General features: G+C 31.8%; 2 long non-coding RNA genes across 2 annotated transcripts; both read left to right on the top strand.

Annotated features, from left to right (window-relative positions):
* The first annotated feature begins 2,510 nt into the window (after positions 1–2,510).
* LOC148600728 (uncharacterized) lies at positions 2,511–3,851 on the top strand. Its single transcript, XR_015917196.1, has 2 exons — positions 2,511–2,589; positions 3,566–3,851. It is a non-coding gene; the product is annotated as an uncharacterized LOC148600728 (long non-coding RNA).
* A 4-nt stretch (positions 3,852–3,855) lies between these two features.
* LOC148600729 (uncharacterized) lies at positions 3,856–5,640 on the top strand. Its single transcript, XR_015917197.1, has 3 exons — positions 3,856–4,321; positions 4,694–4,780; positions 5,107–5,640. It is a non-coding gene; the product is annotated as an uncharacterized LOC148600729 (long non-coding RNA).
* The last annotated feature ends 12,157 nt before the right edge of the window (positions 5,641–17,797 follow it).

The following is a 17,797-nucleotide window of genomic DNA, read 5'->3' on the forward strand; positions in this document are numbered from 1 at the left end:
ATCAATTCAGTGTGCAAAGGGAAATCTGCTGCTCAGATTTGAAATGATTTGATTCGTCGCTTTACAAGCTCATAAAGGAAGTTGACAAATACATCATTATATATATTTTCGTATGTTGATTATGCACGTATAATATTCCCTAGTCCTTTTTTCCTCAATGGAATATTTTTAATATTTTTACATATTCAAGTTCAAGTATGCACATGGTTGGTTTAAACGTGAATGGTCAAGGTGTCTCATTGGGGAATAAACGTTCAATGTTATACTTATAAAAACTTTTCCGAAATTAACTTTATGTGTCCAAGATATGACATTCTACGGTGAAATTACTACGAAAGAAGAGGGAGAGAGACACATCTTAATTGTCGTTTTTTTTGTTTTTTTTTTTTTTGCTAAAACAAGTCAAAAAACAATTTTTGTCAAGGTTGACGAATGTATTTTCTGTGTTTTATGACAATTTATCTTTTATGTGGATGGGGATTGTGGAATGGGTGATGCGGAATTGGAATATCGTATGGATAATTCGGCTTTTGAAGGGAGTGCATAAGGAAACTATTTTCCCCCGTAAAACCAAAGGTGTATTTCAACGGCTTTTAAATGCACCATGAAAACTTATTCAACGGATCATAGTTTTCCTTTCCTCGTTTGTCTACCCCGGACTTGACTTTTTATGAGCAACTCGGCGGGTGTTTCTAGAAAAGCAGAGGACGCTTACCCTACCGGTGCACCTTGTCCATGCTCCAAGTTCTTAGTGGAGTCCGAGTTGCTCATTTGCTTTTGTTACTTTGTATGTATGATTTTAGTTACTTTTTGTTCTTTGTTGTGTATGTCTGTTTCCCATGTCTGGTCTTTGTCCCTGGATTACATTCTTATGATTACCGCTATAACATTGGTTCCCTTGATTATTCTTTGCATGAATTTATATGTATATGTGCCAATGATTCGACTTAAACAATTGAAGTTTTGGTTGAGTTTTAAAGAGTATTATTTGTTTATTTAATCTGTATACAATTCTCGTTTCAGTTTCATTTTTCAAATTGTAATCAAGATTCTAGCGAAAAATAAAAGAATGTAATCCAGGAGCAAAGAGTCATTTAGCAAAAAAGTAAGTGAGCACTGCGAGTAATTGATAAAATGAACTGGCAGGGTAAGCGTCCTCTAGTTTTCTAAAACACCCGACGAGGTGCTCATAAAAAGTCAATTCCGGGGGAGACGGAGGAAGAAATGAAAACTATAAGGTAACCTTTTACACCTACATTTAATATGATTTAAGGAACGGAGCAATTTGTACTCCACTTTGTTGATTATGCACCACTTTCTTGTGACATCACTTCTGTGTGAAAAGTTCAAACAACTATTATTTAAATAAATGATATCCATAATGTCAAACGCCCTGTGCAGGTCCGAGTGTTAAAAGAATAGGCCTGCAGCACTGCTAAGCTTGTCGTAAAAGGCGACTTAATAGTGCTCAGAACCTTAGCCGGGGTCAAAGGCGCTTCATGTCATGTTCAATTGATCATCAAATTCATGTTCATTGTCTGAATATAGCTGAAATATTGCTGCTCGGACGTTAAACCCCAACTAACAAACAAACAAACTTATTGTCAAACATCGAATAGATGACATTTTACATAAAAATTAAGTGGTTAAGTTCTTAACTTATATCTTAATGTTTTTTTTTAAACAAAGATTTATAAATAAACTCATCTGTGACATCTTTGAGAACTTTGAAATGATTCTTCAACTAAATCCATTATGGGCATACAGAGGCAACTTTTCTATGTACGTGTATATAATGCTGTTTTTGGTTCAGCTGAAGGTTGTCTAAAGGTTCTCTCGTCATTCATCCCGATGGCGTTGTATTCCATATTAACCGTATCCGTTCTCCTTAGACACAAATTAACAGTCAAACAATACAATAAAAAATGATTTAGTTTGTGTTAACACATGTAAACATGCGATAAATTGATATATAAAAAGTCATAAAAATATCCACAAGGCTTTTTTTGTTGTAATTTGCTGATTCCGCAAAAGTAATTAAAATAATAAATTGGTCTAAAATTCAAATTTGCATTTGATCGGTATAATTTAATATGTATATATGAATAACTTTTAATTGGTATAGTTCTCTATTTAACACTATGTATCATGCTCTATAGATAGACCATTTACAAATTTACAAATCGGACATAGTTCAAATGAATCTACGATTGACAATCTATTTAAATCATCAAAATTCCCTGAATTTTCAAGTTTTAACATATATATTCATGTTAAATCTATAAGTTCTTATATTATCATTAATTTTGACGCTTTAAAATTACCAACATCGTCTTAACATTTCCGTTTAACTCTAAAAAGAAAATATTGGAAAATATCATCCAATAACATGAAAAATGTCCAGGAAATGTTATTTACTATTTGTAAAATCTCCAAAATAAAAATAGCTAGCAACACGTTTTGAAAGTCAATTAAGAGATTTGTATAAATGCTGCAATTCTTGTAACATCACTTGTCCAGGCTTCATCATGATGATGAAACAATTACTTCTAGTTCTGATCAGTGCTGCACTAATGCAAGATGCTACAGGTAAGACTTGATTTCAAATATAATTTACAAATATAATAACTTAAACAATGTGTTAAAACAATTTAAGACTAATAATGAGGCTTGCGACCTTCCCGAGCCTCATTCCACTTTAGGAAAGGAGTGTGCGTTATTCTATCTTCTTTTTCTTACATGTGTCAAACCATAGTATCAGTTATATAGTTGTCTTTTAGATCGTGTATTTTATATTGAGACTCCTAAATAAGAATGTCAAATGGCTCACTGAGATTAACTTGTACCACGGGCTAGCCATTTGTATAGTCTTATTTCACCCTAAGCACCGTGAGTGAGAATAATGCGTTCAAAAATCGACAACTGAAGAGGAAAATTAAAATATAACCGTGCAAAATTGGTAAAACGTATAAATGTCTTCATATATAATGACGTAGGACGTTTGATGATCACCGTTTTACCTTGAATGGTCTAAAAACCTTTGAAGCACGTCATAATAATTTAGTGAATACATCTTTAAGGCTTTGTAACAAAGGCAAATAAAAAAAAATGTTTATCTATATTTATTTTAGTCGTCTTATACTTACACAATTTTAGTTTAAAAAAAGCTTCAATAAACAAAAAAAAACTATATTTTTTTTAATTGCCATTTAAATTTCTTTACTTAAACAATGATGCAACCTTTTGCGTCCTAACAAATAATGTACTTAGATGAATGTACACTCGAAATCACATATTTGTTTTACTAACAGTACCACATGTAATGTGCAATCATCAAATTTACCATTTTTACGTTTTTAGGAGATATACGATAAAAATTATGCTCATTTTTAATACTTTAACATTTCTAAAAACAGTCATAGTCATCAAGATGTGGTCATTATAATTCCATTCATTAATCCAGAAGTTTGTTGATCACAGTTAAAGGCTGTTTTGCGTCGACAAAAACATGTATGTGCACTAACGAAATTGTTGTTGTATTGAAATGTTTCATTTTCAATTTCAGGTCACTGGGGATGGGGAGGTCATTGGGGTGGTGGGCATAGTTACCGATGTTGGAATTAGTGACTCTGGGGACATCATAATTATCATTCCTATCGAACAACAACAACAACAACGTCAACAACTACTTCAACAACTACCACCACGCCGACGTCAACAACTACTTCAACAACGTCAACCACGCCGACAACAACTACAACCTCTCTATTGAACACTACGGCTGATCAATGTAAGTGAGAGTTTTACAGATTGTTCTGCAAACGTTCTTAAAAAGAAATAAAAAAAATGTAAACCAGGATGTGATTGTACAAAGAATGTTGTGACATTTTAACATATACAATTATGAAAGTAATCTCAGACGATTAAATTAATTATGACCACATTTTACGGATCTTACTTTTTGCTGTTTGGGGATTTTTTTCAGTTTGCTTTTATATATTTATCCTTCTAGTAAATGTACCATTGAACAGCTGAATGTAAGATCATATGCGATGTTAGTATGGTTATTTTCAGATATGATTTTCATGATACTTACTACGAATCCTTTATTTGATTGTATTTAAGTTTACTTTAGATATGTTGTTTTTCGTTATAGCTTACATCATGACAATTACTTTATAAATAAATTTCCTTAAAAAGATTCTACAACAAATACGAACAAGTATTTTTCCCAGGTACTGACCCCAATCCGAAGAAACAAAACTGTTCAGGAAAAATACTGGTGTACGGTTCAATTAGTTTGGGCTTTTATGATGCACAGGTAAGAACCAGGAAGGCGGTCATACATGTAAAATTCATGGAACAAAGCTTTTTATTTTCAATTACATAATTTTGGCATTTACTTAATTGACATTAAGTACCCACATGTATTCATATATGGGTGGATTATAATGTATTGATCTAAATGTATACCATCGGTTTGATTTATATTTCCTTTGCTCATAAGAAAATAAGCCAAATTCTAAAGTGAAGCTACCGTATAAAAAAGCATTAAGAACTGAGAATTTATTTGGTATGGTCATGCCACATTTGTATCTTTATACTATGCTTGGTATAATGATAACTGAATCAATGTAAATATGTCTATGATTTAATGTTTCTGAAAGTGGACAAGTATATTTGAATACAATAGGGATGTTGTATGAAGATAGGAGGAAACCTTGTTACAGTTAAGTCCCAAGAAATCCAAAATTACATCTGGACAAAGGAGATGATTCAAGTATGTATAATTAACACAAAATATGTAGATAAAATATGTTTTAGATCGAGATGGCTTCACTATAGTTTATCGAATGAACGTTTCAAATTAATCAAATTACAGATGTTTGGTGTTGACACAGTTATGTTCCTTTGAAATATTCATTCTCATGCCATTTTAATAAACTTTTAATTCATTTTACCGAACTATGAAAAATAATGTTTTTATGCCTTCATCCTGGTGTCAAAAATTTATACTGAAAAGGGCTGGGGGTAATTTAAAATGTTCGTTCATGCATGATGATTATAGAGAATTATATTCAATTTTTACCAGAAATTGTTTTACAGTAAACTGGTGGATTGGACTCCACGACAATATCTGGATTAGCGGTCCTCCGTTAAGCGATGGAAATTACACAAACTGGGGTGCTAATAGTGGTGGGTGTACCCTGTCGATGGATAATGACCATTGGGTACAAACTAATGATTGTACATTAACACACCGTTTCATTTGCGAAATTCCGTAATGGAATTGTTGAATAAAATCATATGCTAGAATACTGTTCAGTTTGTCTTATGTTCTGCAATTAAAAGTCGGTAGATGATTGGATTAAAATTCAATGTAACGTCATCATTCAAATGTGTGGAGATTAAAAAACTTCAAGTGCGAATATTTTGTTTTTGTTTTTGTTTTTTTTCTTTTTAAAGAAATCAGGGGTCTGTTGTTCAACGTGTCATTAAAATTAATCCATAATTAATTTTAATGAGTCATTAAAACTTAATTGAGTGATTAGTAGATCAAATGAATAAATTTTGTTGCTCACCTTTTTTTTAATCATTGCATTTGGTAATCATCAAATTAAATTTTAATTAAATGATTAAGAAGCAGGTACTTCCCATAAGCAATACTATCCACAGCCTTCGGTACTTCCTGTTACGTTTTGTTTACAAACAATCATGGATAGTGTTGGATCCCCTCACTCTAAAAAAATATCGCGAATGAGGAAGGCAAAATATTACTTACTACAAGAGTTAGTGGAACAAAACCTAAATTTACTTAGGGACAAGCACAGCAATAGTGTCACCAACAAAATAAAAGAATGGGTTTGGTTACAAATTATAGAAAAAATAAATAGCTATATCGCACCCCTTCTGAGGTTAGAACAAAATGGCGGAATACGGTATCGGAGGCCAAAAAGTCGTTCAGCCAAAATAAAAAAAGAAATGAGAAAAACTGGAGGAAGTCCGGCACCAAAGCCTGTTCGTTCCAACTTTGAAAAGGTCATAGACCTCATGAGAGAGACCACCAGCTTCAGTGATGTTACCGGCGGACTTGAAACCAAAAGCTTCGAAAAAGGTATGATACTTTATCATTTCTAGAAGTTCATATTAGTATTATTACAGTAACTTTTTCTTCAACCCCAACCATTCAAGTATTACAGAATAAATATGTCGTCTGCTACAAAAATGGAATTCCTAATTCTATTCATATATCCGACCTTCACCTTTTTGTATGGAACTATGTCAACATACTGACATAGTTTTCTTGTTGTCCTCGCTCACTGCCTCCAAACATAATACACGCTTGTTTTAGATACGCATGGCAGCTGTGTACACAGTGTAGAATACATTTATTCTCAACCCTTTGATAGAATCTATTATTCCATGCTTTCTTATAACAGGACCAAAGATATGTGATGTCATATTACGCGGATAAAACACAAACACACTATATATAAGAGCTTCACGAAAGTCACAAATCCTTTTCACTCAAATGAAAAATGTTGAAAAAGATTATTTCGTATTATATCACAATCACCATAGCACCCATAAGTAATTTTGGATACTCTCCGTGTATGCCTGATGGCGTTCCCTTGAACACATGTACCGTACATTTGTATTACCGCAGCCTATGGTTGCTGATGCTTGTTGATCCAGAATAAACTCTCCTACAAAACAAAATAACAATAAAAACTTACTATTGTTAATGCAATAAAGGTAAAAAGTATCTTTCATATGGCCACACAGGTTGAAATAAAATGAAATAAATCCAGATAATCATGACATTCGTTGAGACATTTTTTTTTTAATCTGACGTTGATGTCTAACAAATTTCTTATATCAATCGCTTGTAATTCTAAACACGTAAAACTCCGTACAAAACATTTCATTGGAACCAATGAAAGACGCCACAGAGCATTTATAATAACAAATCATAATTACCTTGCGATGTATTTGAAAGGATGTATGTTAGGCATGTAAGTAGGTCAGTAAGGAATGACCCCGCACACATCAGCCGAAAAGCAAAGTCAATAAAATGGCGACGCCAATCTGCAAAAGTTTGTTTTCAAGCCGTGTAAACTAAGTTCTCCTCTTGAACTTACCTTTACGTAAATGGTGCATTTATGCCGGTAGCATGTATAACTTCCGAATTCGTCTTTAAATAAAGCCGTTATCAAGTACAAACTACCCAATCCGATCCATCTCATGAATGATGTCTGTTTACTACAGGTGCCCTGACGTTTTAGTCTCCCCTATGATGTGATGATCGATTATTTAAGTTATGATGGAAACAGATTTGCATACTGTCAATTTTGTAATTTGAATGAACTGAGTATAACTTTTTTGTACCCAAAAAGTTCGTGTACGTTATTTACACAAGTATTAAAGGGCAACCCAATATGGCCGTATGCAAGTTCGGTATGCATGTATTTATGGCAAGCCAAAGTTGACAAAGATAGGTATTTTCTAATATTAAAAAAATGATTTTTTTAATATTATAAATTCATTTTTTGATATAACAAATTAGATTTCTAATATCACAAAACTCTTTTTTAATATCAAAAATCGATTGAATTTCTAATATTAAAAAAACGATTTTTTTAATATTAGAAATTGATTTTCTAATATTAGAAAATGGACTTCTTGTACTCAAATACGATTTTTTAATATTAGAAAATCTTATTGTAATATTAAAAAATGTGACTGATTTTGCGATATTGCAAAGTGATTTTCTAATATTACAAATTCATTTTCTAATATTACATATTCAATTTGTAATATTACAAAATTTGTGATGTTTTATAATATTACTAAATCCGGAATTTGTAATATTAGAAAATGAATTTTTAATATTACGGAATAAATTTTTAACATTACGGAATGAATTTTTAATATTACATAATGAATTTATAATATTAAAAAATATTTTGTAATATTAAAAAATATTTTGTAATATTAAAAAATATTTTGTAATATTAAAAAATGATTTTGTAATATTAAAAAATGATTTTGTAATTTTACAAAATAAATGTTTTCTAATATTACAAACTGATTGGTCAATATTACCAATGCATTTTCTATTATTACAAATTAGATTTCTAATATCACATAACTCTTTTTTTTAAATTTAAAAATCGACTGAATTTCTAATATTAAAAAGCGACTATTTAATATTAGAAATTGATTTTCTAATATTAAAAAATGGATTTGTCGTATTCAATTACGATTGTTTTAATTTTAGAGAATCCTTTTGTTTTGTAATATTAAAAAATATGACTGATTTTGCAATATTGCAAAGTGATTTTCTAATATTACAAATTCATTTTTAATATTACATATTCAATTTGTAATATTACAAAATGTGTGATGCTTTATAATATTACTAAATCAGCTATTTGTAATATAAGAAAAAGGATGTCTAATATTAAAAATCTTTTCTAATATTAAAAATAATGATTTTGTAATATTACAAATTCATTTTCTAATGTTATAAAATATTGATTTTTGTCCACTTTGGATTGCCATATGTATTGATGAACTTTACATGATATGATACATAAATGTTTTATATTGTGTTATTTTGAAAACTTCATGCATGTTTCCTACGTAACTTAATCATAATTGTTTTGTTTTGTGACTATGCCCTTCCTTGGCACTATGATCGGAAAGTTAACATTCTTCTTTTTCTTCTTCAATAATATTTAGTTGGCCTTTGACTAATACCGAATATTATTTTAATTAATTATAAGCTATCATGTGGACGGAACACGAGATTTTGGAAAGGGAATTTGCTTTGCAATTGTGCACAAAATCAACAAATCGGGTTGAGGTCTACCGCCCTTGGCCTTTATATAGAATTACACGCGTCAATTGTGCAACAGTAACATTCTTGACCTGCATCTAGTTAACAAATTTCTTTGTATATTAAATGTGCATCAAGTAAAAATGTTACACTCTCTCTTCAGAACATTCTACTTGGCAACAGGAAGATGACGATTTGTTCAGGACACCTGAAAAGGGTTTAGAACCCCCTACACACAAAGAGATATGGCTGTAGTTCTACTCAACACAGAGCGCTGCTTTCATCAAGTAGCAACCCAACTTTGTCAGCAGCAGACAAAGCTGAAATTTTTCCCTCAACTTCTATACAAAAAAACCAGTCTCTTTATGATTAATTATGATTATGTATTAAGCTGACAGGCAAGGCTAGGCAAAGTTCTCCAGCAACAAAGCCAAAACAAATTACGCAGGCTGATATATTTAATTTACAAGCTGAAGTATTGAAAAGTCAACTGAGGAACCAGAAAATAAACATGCGTAACCTGAAATTCAGTAATAAAAAACTAAACCTTCAGATACAACTGCTACAAAAAATGAATGAAAGAGATTTCACTCTCACTTGGTCTCAGATGGCTCTACCCAGCACATTTACATAACTTTTGCAACTGTTTTAGTTCATGTCGCTTGCTGTTCTTTGACAAGTTTTATTGTTGCTTGTTATGAATCTAGTATCACTTTATAACATTTTACTGAATATGATTAACTTATTACAGCGTTCCAAGTATAAAACGTGGTTACATTCAAAGTAACTATCTATCTACATATACATTAGTTGGCTTGTTTTTTCTAGGAATAATAGTATATATGTTTTCAATTTAGTAATTGTTCATAGTAAATACTATATCCAGACCATTTTCACAGATACGAAATACTACAAATATCAAATTAAACTGGGGAAATTCGGTTTATTGGAAATAATTTAATGTGATATGATCTCTGATTGCTGTACCGTCCTGAAGAGCATCTAATATTGGTATTTGACCAGGCTGGTTGTTAATGACAGGTTCACCATCAACATCTGGCTCATTCAATATTATTGCTATGTTATGGAGAAAGCACATGCAATAATAATTCTGCAAGATTTTGCTGGTGACATCCTAATCTGCAATTGTAAAACATACATCATGTACGTGCAGGCTCAATGGCCTAGAGTTTACATCATGTATAGAGTAAAATGAGAGAAAAAAACTGTAAACAGCACAAATATTATGCATCGCAATCTATCTTACACATTCACCAAACGACCATACCTTTTTCCTCTAAATTTAGATACAAGGCATTTGCAAGTCATTAATATCACCATTATCATCACAATCTTTCCTGTAAGAAAGTTTAATAAAATGACCCTGTTTTATACTTGGCCGATAAGCAATATCAGATTTCTGTACGTGCCAGTTTACAGAAGCAGCATGTTTCCCAACCAACTCTGACATACTTCATCAGACTCAGAGACAACCAGCCGGGAAAAGTGACCTGCAGCTAACCTGATTCTGATACGAAATACTTGTAATCATTCATACCAAATTTCAACAAATCAATACCTAAACAGAACAGCAAAAAATGTCCAAAAAGGGCAATAACTCCAACATGGGTCAACAGATATTCACCAAATTTGACCACAGATAGATCTCATCATGTTGAATACTTTTACCATCGTCAGCATTTGGCTAAACCTAACGGTTTTGAAGACAAATGCAACAATCTGCTGTCTGACCCCTATGTTCTATTTTTCGTAACGACGGCCATGTTTTTTTAACCGATCAGAAATCCAAAAAGTCATTTTGTGCAGGATACTCTAAGGAGCAACCATTATAAGTTTCATGCAAATCTATTCCGTAGTTTCAGGGGAGAAGAAGTTTGAAAAATTGTTAACGACGACGACGGACGCCAAGTGATGGCAATAGGTCACACGGTCTATGGCCAGGTTAGCTAAAAAGTGTACCTCAGAGCCCAAGATATAGAACCTTTTCTTCCAGATACCAAATACTCTTTCCACAGTTGACCTGGTTGACGAGTGGCTCCTGTTGTATCTCTCCTGTCCTCTTCCTTGTGGGTTGCGATAAGGGGTCATTAGAAATGCCTTGCATGGATAACCGCTATCCCCTTACAATACACCTTGTTCTAGCCCTTGGTAATTCTGTTCTAAATAATTTCCCACAGCAGAGGTCCGAAACACATGGGAATCATGAGTTGATCAAGGCCATTTTGAGTTGATATTTGTAATTAATCCTGTGTATAATGTAAACAATTATTTGTAAGATAATAGGTAATTAGTGAGGGAACTATCATTTGAACATTTGTTGTCGAATGTAGTGCCATGATGCTATGTTTTTTTTTCTTTTTTTTTTTTGGGGGGGGGGAGGGGGGTAGATCAAATTTAAAATGAAAAATTAAGGTAAGATTTAAATTTTCAAGAAATAAATGACAGGACAGGCCTTAAAACTAAAAAGTAAGGATCTTATACTTTTTTTTTAATATTCTAGGCAAGGCCAATTTTTTTCTCAAAATAAAAAGGCAGGAAATAAAATTTGATTCTAGCCCCGCCCCTTGAAATCAAGTGTTTGCCCCCTAAAAAGTGACCCTAATTGGCTTCTGTATCTTAATCTGATTTCACCTTTTAACAGAAATTAAATAAAATATAGTACCCGTCCCTCAGTCCATCATTAGCTTTCCTTTTTTTTCTAAACGCTTGCAGATATTGAACTGATTCTACTATGATGAGTTACATATTAGGCTAACGATTCGTTATTCGTCTTTTTTAACTGAGATGACAGGCCTTGGGCTTATCAAATTTTATACACACACAAAAAACAAACAAACAAAATAACAAACAAAACAAAACAAAACAGTTTTCCGAATATTTTTCTCAAAACTGTTAAACACAACCGGGTAAATCCAGTCCTTCCAAATCGGTGCTTATCGCAAATGCGATTGATAAACAAGATAACGAAAATTGACACCTGGAGAAGAAAAATTATCTTAAGGAAAAGTGGTGACTGTTTTTTGAAGTTATAGTTAAATATAACATGTCGGAACACATATTTATTCGAATATAACAATATTATTAACTTTCCTCTGATCTATTTTTAACTTGTTTATCAACAGCACCGCTTTGGAAGGTACCGGTTTATCTGGGTGAGATATTGAGCTAATTTAATGGTATGTGACTATACGATGTATTATGATGAGTTACAGATCAAGTTCAGTTTTGTTAAGATTTCTATGAAAAATGGTCCTTTGATCTTTCCTTTTTTCAAATACCTTTTATTTGAGAGTCCAATATGAGGACATGTGGGGTATGTGAGCGTGCCCACTAATGTTCTTAATTTTCTGACAAAATATATATATATATATATATATATATATATATATATATATATATATATATATATATATATAAAGTCTACATTTTTGCTGCTTTGCATTAGATGGTCATTTTATAAAATCATCCTTTATGTCAACCAAAGCAGAGGTTACCCTATCAACGACTCTTGACACCGTGCTTTTGTCAAAGCCCATGGTATCCCCAATACTTTGTAATTGGCTACCACTGGCATAAAACCTAAGGGCAATCATAATAATAATATGCAATCAGAGGCATGTTGCTAAATGTACTCAGGCATATTTTTGTGACACTTCACTCAGCACACTACATTCCGTTCATAAAGCCTTTTAGCAGTTACATTGATTTTAGTCATGTAGTGCCCAAGCAGGAGATCGAGCCATACTACAATGTTACCTAGGCCGTACAGAATGAAATTAGAATAGTTAAAAAACGCCCCCATTTAAAAAAGTAATGGGTCATTCTAAATCTTGGCCAATTTTTTATGTTATGAAAAGTATTTCGAAAAAGTAGTATTTACAAGAATCATTACTAGTTATGTTAATGACATGTAAAGAAGTAAGCGTGTACTTCTATAAAAATGCTTAATTGGGTAATTACATGAACGTAGAATTCTTATGGATCTATATTTTTTCTTTCACATGTTCATAAAAGCAATAGAGCATTATATTAGACTAAATTACACGTGGTCAAATTTGTCATTTGAGAATGCGTGACAAAGACACTCCTTTGTTTATCGCAAAACAAAACTTGAAATCATGAAAGAATCAAAATATCGTGTAAAAAAACATAAGAAAAGGAGCAACTAGGACTCCACTAAACACTTGGAGCATGGATCAAGTTTATTGGTAGGCTAAGCGACCTCTACCTTTTCTAGAAATACCCATCCAGTTGCTCATAAAAAGACAGTCCTGGGTAGACGAAAGAGAAATGTCAAAAATGACACAGTGAAAATGCGCAAAAAAGAGGTTCCAGTTAAGATACAATTTCCTTCGATACAAGTCTCAACGAAGCCGTAGTGAAGTATGTATTACTACATGTATAGTATTCAACAAATAAACTTTTCAGTAATAGTGTTTGTTAGAAAGATCTACAAAAACATTTTACTTTGATCCCAATATTTTTTACTGTATATCTTACATCTTATATATGAGGTTCTGACAGAAGCAAAGCTAAATGTTTCCCAGTATGGGAGCTTTTTGTTCACTCTCTCTTTTTTAAGATGACACTGATGAAACTACATATGCATGTTTCAGACGTAAAAGTATCGTAATCTTTATTTTATTTTTTTCCTTTTGAACAAGCAATTAAAAAACGATAAAAAGTAAAACTGAAATGAAATCACACGTCCTGGTAACACATCTTAAAATATTCTATCCAGTTATAAAACAAGAAATAGTTTGTAACATATTTTTTGAACGCTCCTTGTTGAACGTTTTCAATAACATATTACAATCTCGACTTCAAACAGTCGAATGTGGAAAGAAGTATTTTCATTTATACTTTGTGCTGCTCTTTTTCAGGCGGCTACAGGTAAACGCAATGCGTTGTTTTATGCATGTTTTGGCTTTTAATAGGTATCGTTCGTACTTTTAACACCATATACCAAACTTCTTCTGTATTATTCGTCGTTCACACTGCAAGGACTCCCTTAATTTATTTCTTTATGATACTATTTATTATATTCTACTTGTAACTTCTTCAAAATTTGTTCAATAGATTTGTTTAACAGAAGTCATATAAATTTAAGCAGACGTTCATTCCGACTACTTTAAATCTCCTTCACCAATACGAGACCCCATCCCTAATCCATATTCCCATGTAGCAAATTTGAAAACTTGGTGGTAACAATATACTTTCTTAACAAAAGTAATATCTTCTCACGGCTTTTAACATTATATTCAATACTGAACCTGCCAAAAAAAATTTCATTAATACCTAGTTTATGAAATTATGATCAACATATATATTGTGTTTTTTCTTTTTTCTTTTTTGTTTGTTTGTTTTTTGTTTTTTTTTTTTTGTTATCGTGTTTTTCATTTGTATCATTTTTTTATACATTGTATTAACTTTTGTTTAAGTAACCATAATTATTTAATTAAGCACACTGGAGATATTGGGACCAAGGATGGGGAGATGGATGGGGAATTACTATGGTTACTGACATTGGCCTTGGAGACACTGGGATCATCCTTATCATCATTTCTACCACAAAACAAACACTACTCAAAAACAAACTACAACTACAATAAAGACAACTCACACTCCGACGACAACTACTACAACTCCGTCTTCAACCACAACTACTCCGACGATTACCACTACTACTGCGACGACGACCCCTGCTGATCAATGTTATGGCATATTTAAAAGTACATTCCTGTTTTTATCAGAGTAAAAGGTTTCTTAATTAAAACATTCTAAAATTCCATATACACACTACTATTAGTTTAATGAAAACTATATTTAGATATGATTTCACGTTATAAGTAATTCTTGCAAGCAATTCTGTTATTGATTAGTCGAAATTATAAATTGAGAGGATGTGTGTGTTGATGGTGTGAGTCTTTCATGTTGTAGCTACAATATGCCAAGGAGACAACAAGTCTAACAACACAAAATAAGTTCTGATTGTAAACATTTACTATAATACAAGTGAACAGTCTAGCTAAAAACACTTTATGTTGTTAACTTTCTAAATATAGCCTTACCTCCCTATTATGAGTGAAGTCAAATTCATAGAGGGTCGCCCTTTTAGAATAATATGCATCAATATTTGTTATAGGTGATAATGCTACAAAGGTGGAAAAACATGGAAGGGAATAAAATATACTTTCAATTTAAAAAAACTCAGCCTTTTTGAAGCACAAGTAAGGTTATCTAGATTATCATATTTAAATAGTTACATTTTTTGTGCAATTCATTCAAATACGCAGATCTCATTAGGTAAAATTGTAAAATGTAATTATAATAAAATGAATATATTTGAATTTATTGGCCAGTCGCACGCAAACGCCGATAAAATATCCAACACGAAACATCCTATTCTTAGATATCTTTGACACTTTTCTGTAACATTGTTTGACCTATCATGACGTCATTGATAAAAAAAAAACGATTATAAAACTTTCTGTAACTAAAGAAATATTTTTGCGTATGTATACTATGTACCAATAGATCCCATGAGAGGGTAAACATTTGTCTTAAAGATTTTATAAACGTTAAGTGACAGTACTAGGGCTCTTAGGTTATAGAGAATAGTACAACGATCTTTGAACAAAACATATTTCGGTATTGTAAAAGGGAAAACACAAGTTCATAAGGGTTTCGTTTTGTGTACATTCTATGTCATTCCAATTTCCTATGGTTTGTTTATTTTGCATTTACTTTTTACAATTTTTTTTTCATGTTTTGTATATTAAGTTCAGAGGTTTGTTGTAACAAAAAAACATTCAAATGACTACGGTAATTTACAAAGAGTAATCAAGGAAACCAAGGGTACAGCGGTTATCATTCATAATGTGTCAGAGATTTGTATTGGGATATATTTCGTCCTTAACTGTCGTCTCAGGGATAAAATAAAAATGATATTAGACATGTTTTAAGTTGAAATGTTTCAGAAATAAATCATGGGAACTCCATTTTATCATTGTTTTACCACGGATTGTACATGAATGTCGCATTGTTTTACCACGAGTGATAGCAGGGTATTAACTACATTAATGGTCAGCTCGTGATATACTATGATAAATAATTTAGGGGATTGAGAATTGATATGTTGTATTGAGATAAAGGAGGTTTATATAATGAAAAAAGGGAAATATGTGTATAAATACTTATTTGCCTAAAAATCATATTAATACAATTAAAAGATAGTTTCCATGTTAAAAATATGAAATTTGTCTTGACTAAACAATTACTTTTTAAAGAGAAATGCAATTGGGATTATATTGTAAATTGTGATTTATGTACGAAAAAAGGGTTGTAGATACTGTAAAATATTGTAAGGGGTTTCGTATTTGGTATATATTGGAAGTTAATACTGTAAGTTCTGTAACACACGTAAACATGGGAAAAGGAAGTATATCCAATATAATAATAAACAATTGAACTTACCACCATTGTTCAGATCTTATTATATTTGACATGAAAGGCGTGCTGTGCAAAGAAAGGATGGCAACACGTGACTATCGAATCAGCTGAAGAACAAAACTTTATCACAACTGTATCAAATAGTATTTCTAAAAATTGCAAGTATCACTTTTAATAACATTTTATAAATTAAAGCCTGAGCCCTTTGTGCTGAAGAATTTATCCAAGTTAACATTCTATTAAAACTAATACAAATGGATTTCAAAACATGTCTGATACTGTAGTTATGTTTTAGACGTATTATTTAGGGTTCGGTTTTGACAGATTCTACTGAACTTTGGATTTGATGTAACCCAGTATAGTATACCATTAACGACGTGTTTTAATGCATGAAAATTTTGGGGTTTTGAAACTACGTGAGGGAGATGAATAATTATTAAAAAATCCTTGAATATAATTAAGAAGTGTTTAGCTTGAACTCATGCAGGGGAGATATGTGACACCAAAAAGTGCATATTTTGTTTTTAGTCATCGTGCAAATTGAAAGCTTACACTATTCAGTATGAAGTTCCCTACATCGATAAATCACAACAAATTAATAATTACGAAAACATAAATATGCGACCACTTCTTGAATCTGCAACGCCTTAAGCGACTAGTCTTGTTCTACATTTGTTAATGTTATAAATTTTGTCAATGAATATTTTGAGAACTAAGGATCAGTTTTACCCATCTATGTGTGCTTGTTATCAACAATCAATCGAATTCATTTCCGATATAGAACGAAAATATCAATATTTGAATGTAGTTTCGTATATCTTTTACAGTACAATGGTGGTTAGGACTCTTTGGACAATACTGGGTCAATGGACAACTATTGGCATCATCGAATTACTTAAACTTTTTGTTGCCTCCTTCATCTAACGCAGGTTGTGCGGTAATCATTTCGAGTGTAAACAAATGGTTAGCATTGAGTGTTTGCACTTTTCCTCAAATGTTCATTTGTCAACAGCGTTAAACCGTCATGGATGTGTAGTTGTCAAATAAAGTTTATGCTGTCTTTTTGTCTTGTCAAAAAATCAATGATATGAAATAAATATTAGTATATATTTTCTTTGCGTCGTTTTTTTAACTAGTCAACTGTGTTTAATCAAGAACAAATCATAATTACCTGAAATGTATCACTTAGTATTTGTTTTATTTTGAAATATAGTTTTGGTATTGAATAATCTTCAAAAAAGTCTTTTCCTCAGGTGACAGCATTTGATAAGATCAAGTACGCATGTGGTTAATTTAATCTCAACAGGGAATTCAGGGGTACGAGGACTTAAATGGTATTCAATGTTCAAGGAAAATAAACACACACGGCAAAGAACATGAGGTTTAAAAAGAATAACACATATAACCGCAAACCGGTAGGGCAAGTGTTCTGTACTTTTTTTTTCTAGAAACAACCATCGAGTTTTACATCCGGTTTGGACA

Source organism: Perna viridis, chromosome 12 (assembly GCF_037379345.1).
Source record: "Perna viridis isolate PV_CMFRI_1.1 ecotype Kerala chromosome 12, ASM3737934v1, whole genome shotgun sequence".
Lineage (NCBI taxonomy): Eukaryota > Metazoa > Mollusca > Bivalvia > Mytilida > Mytilidae > Perna > Perna viridis.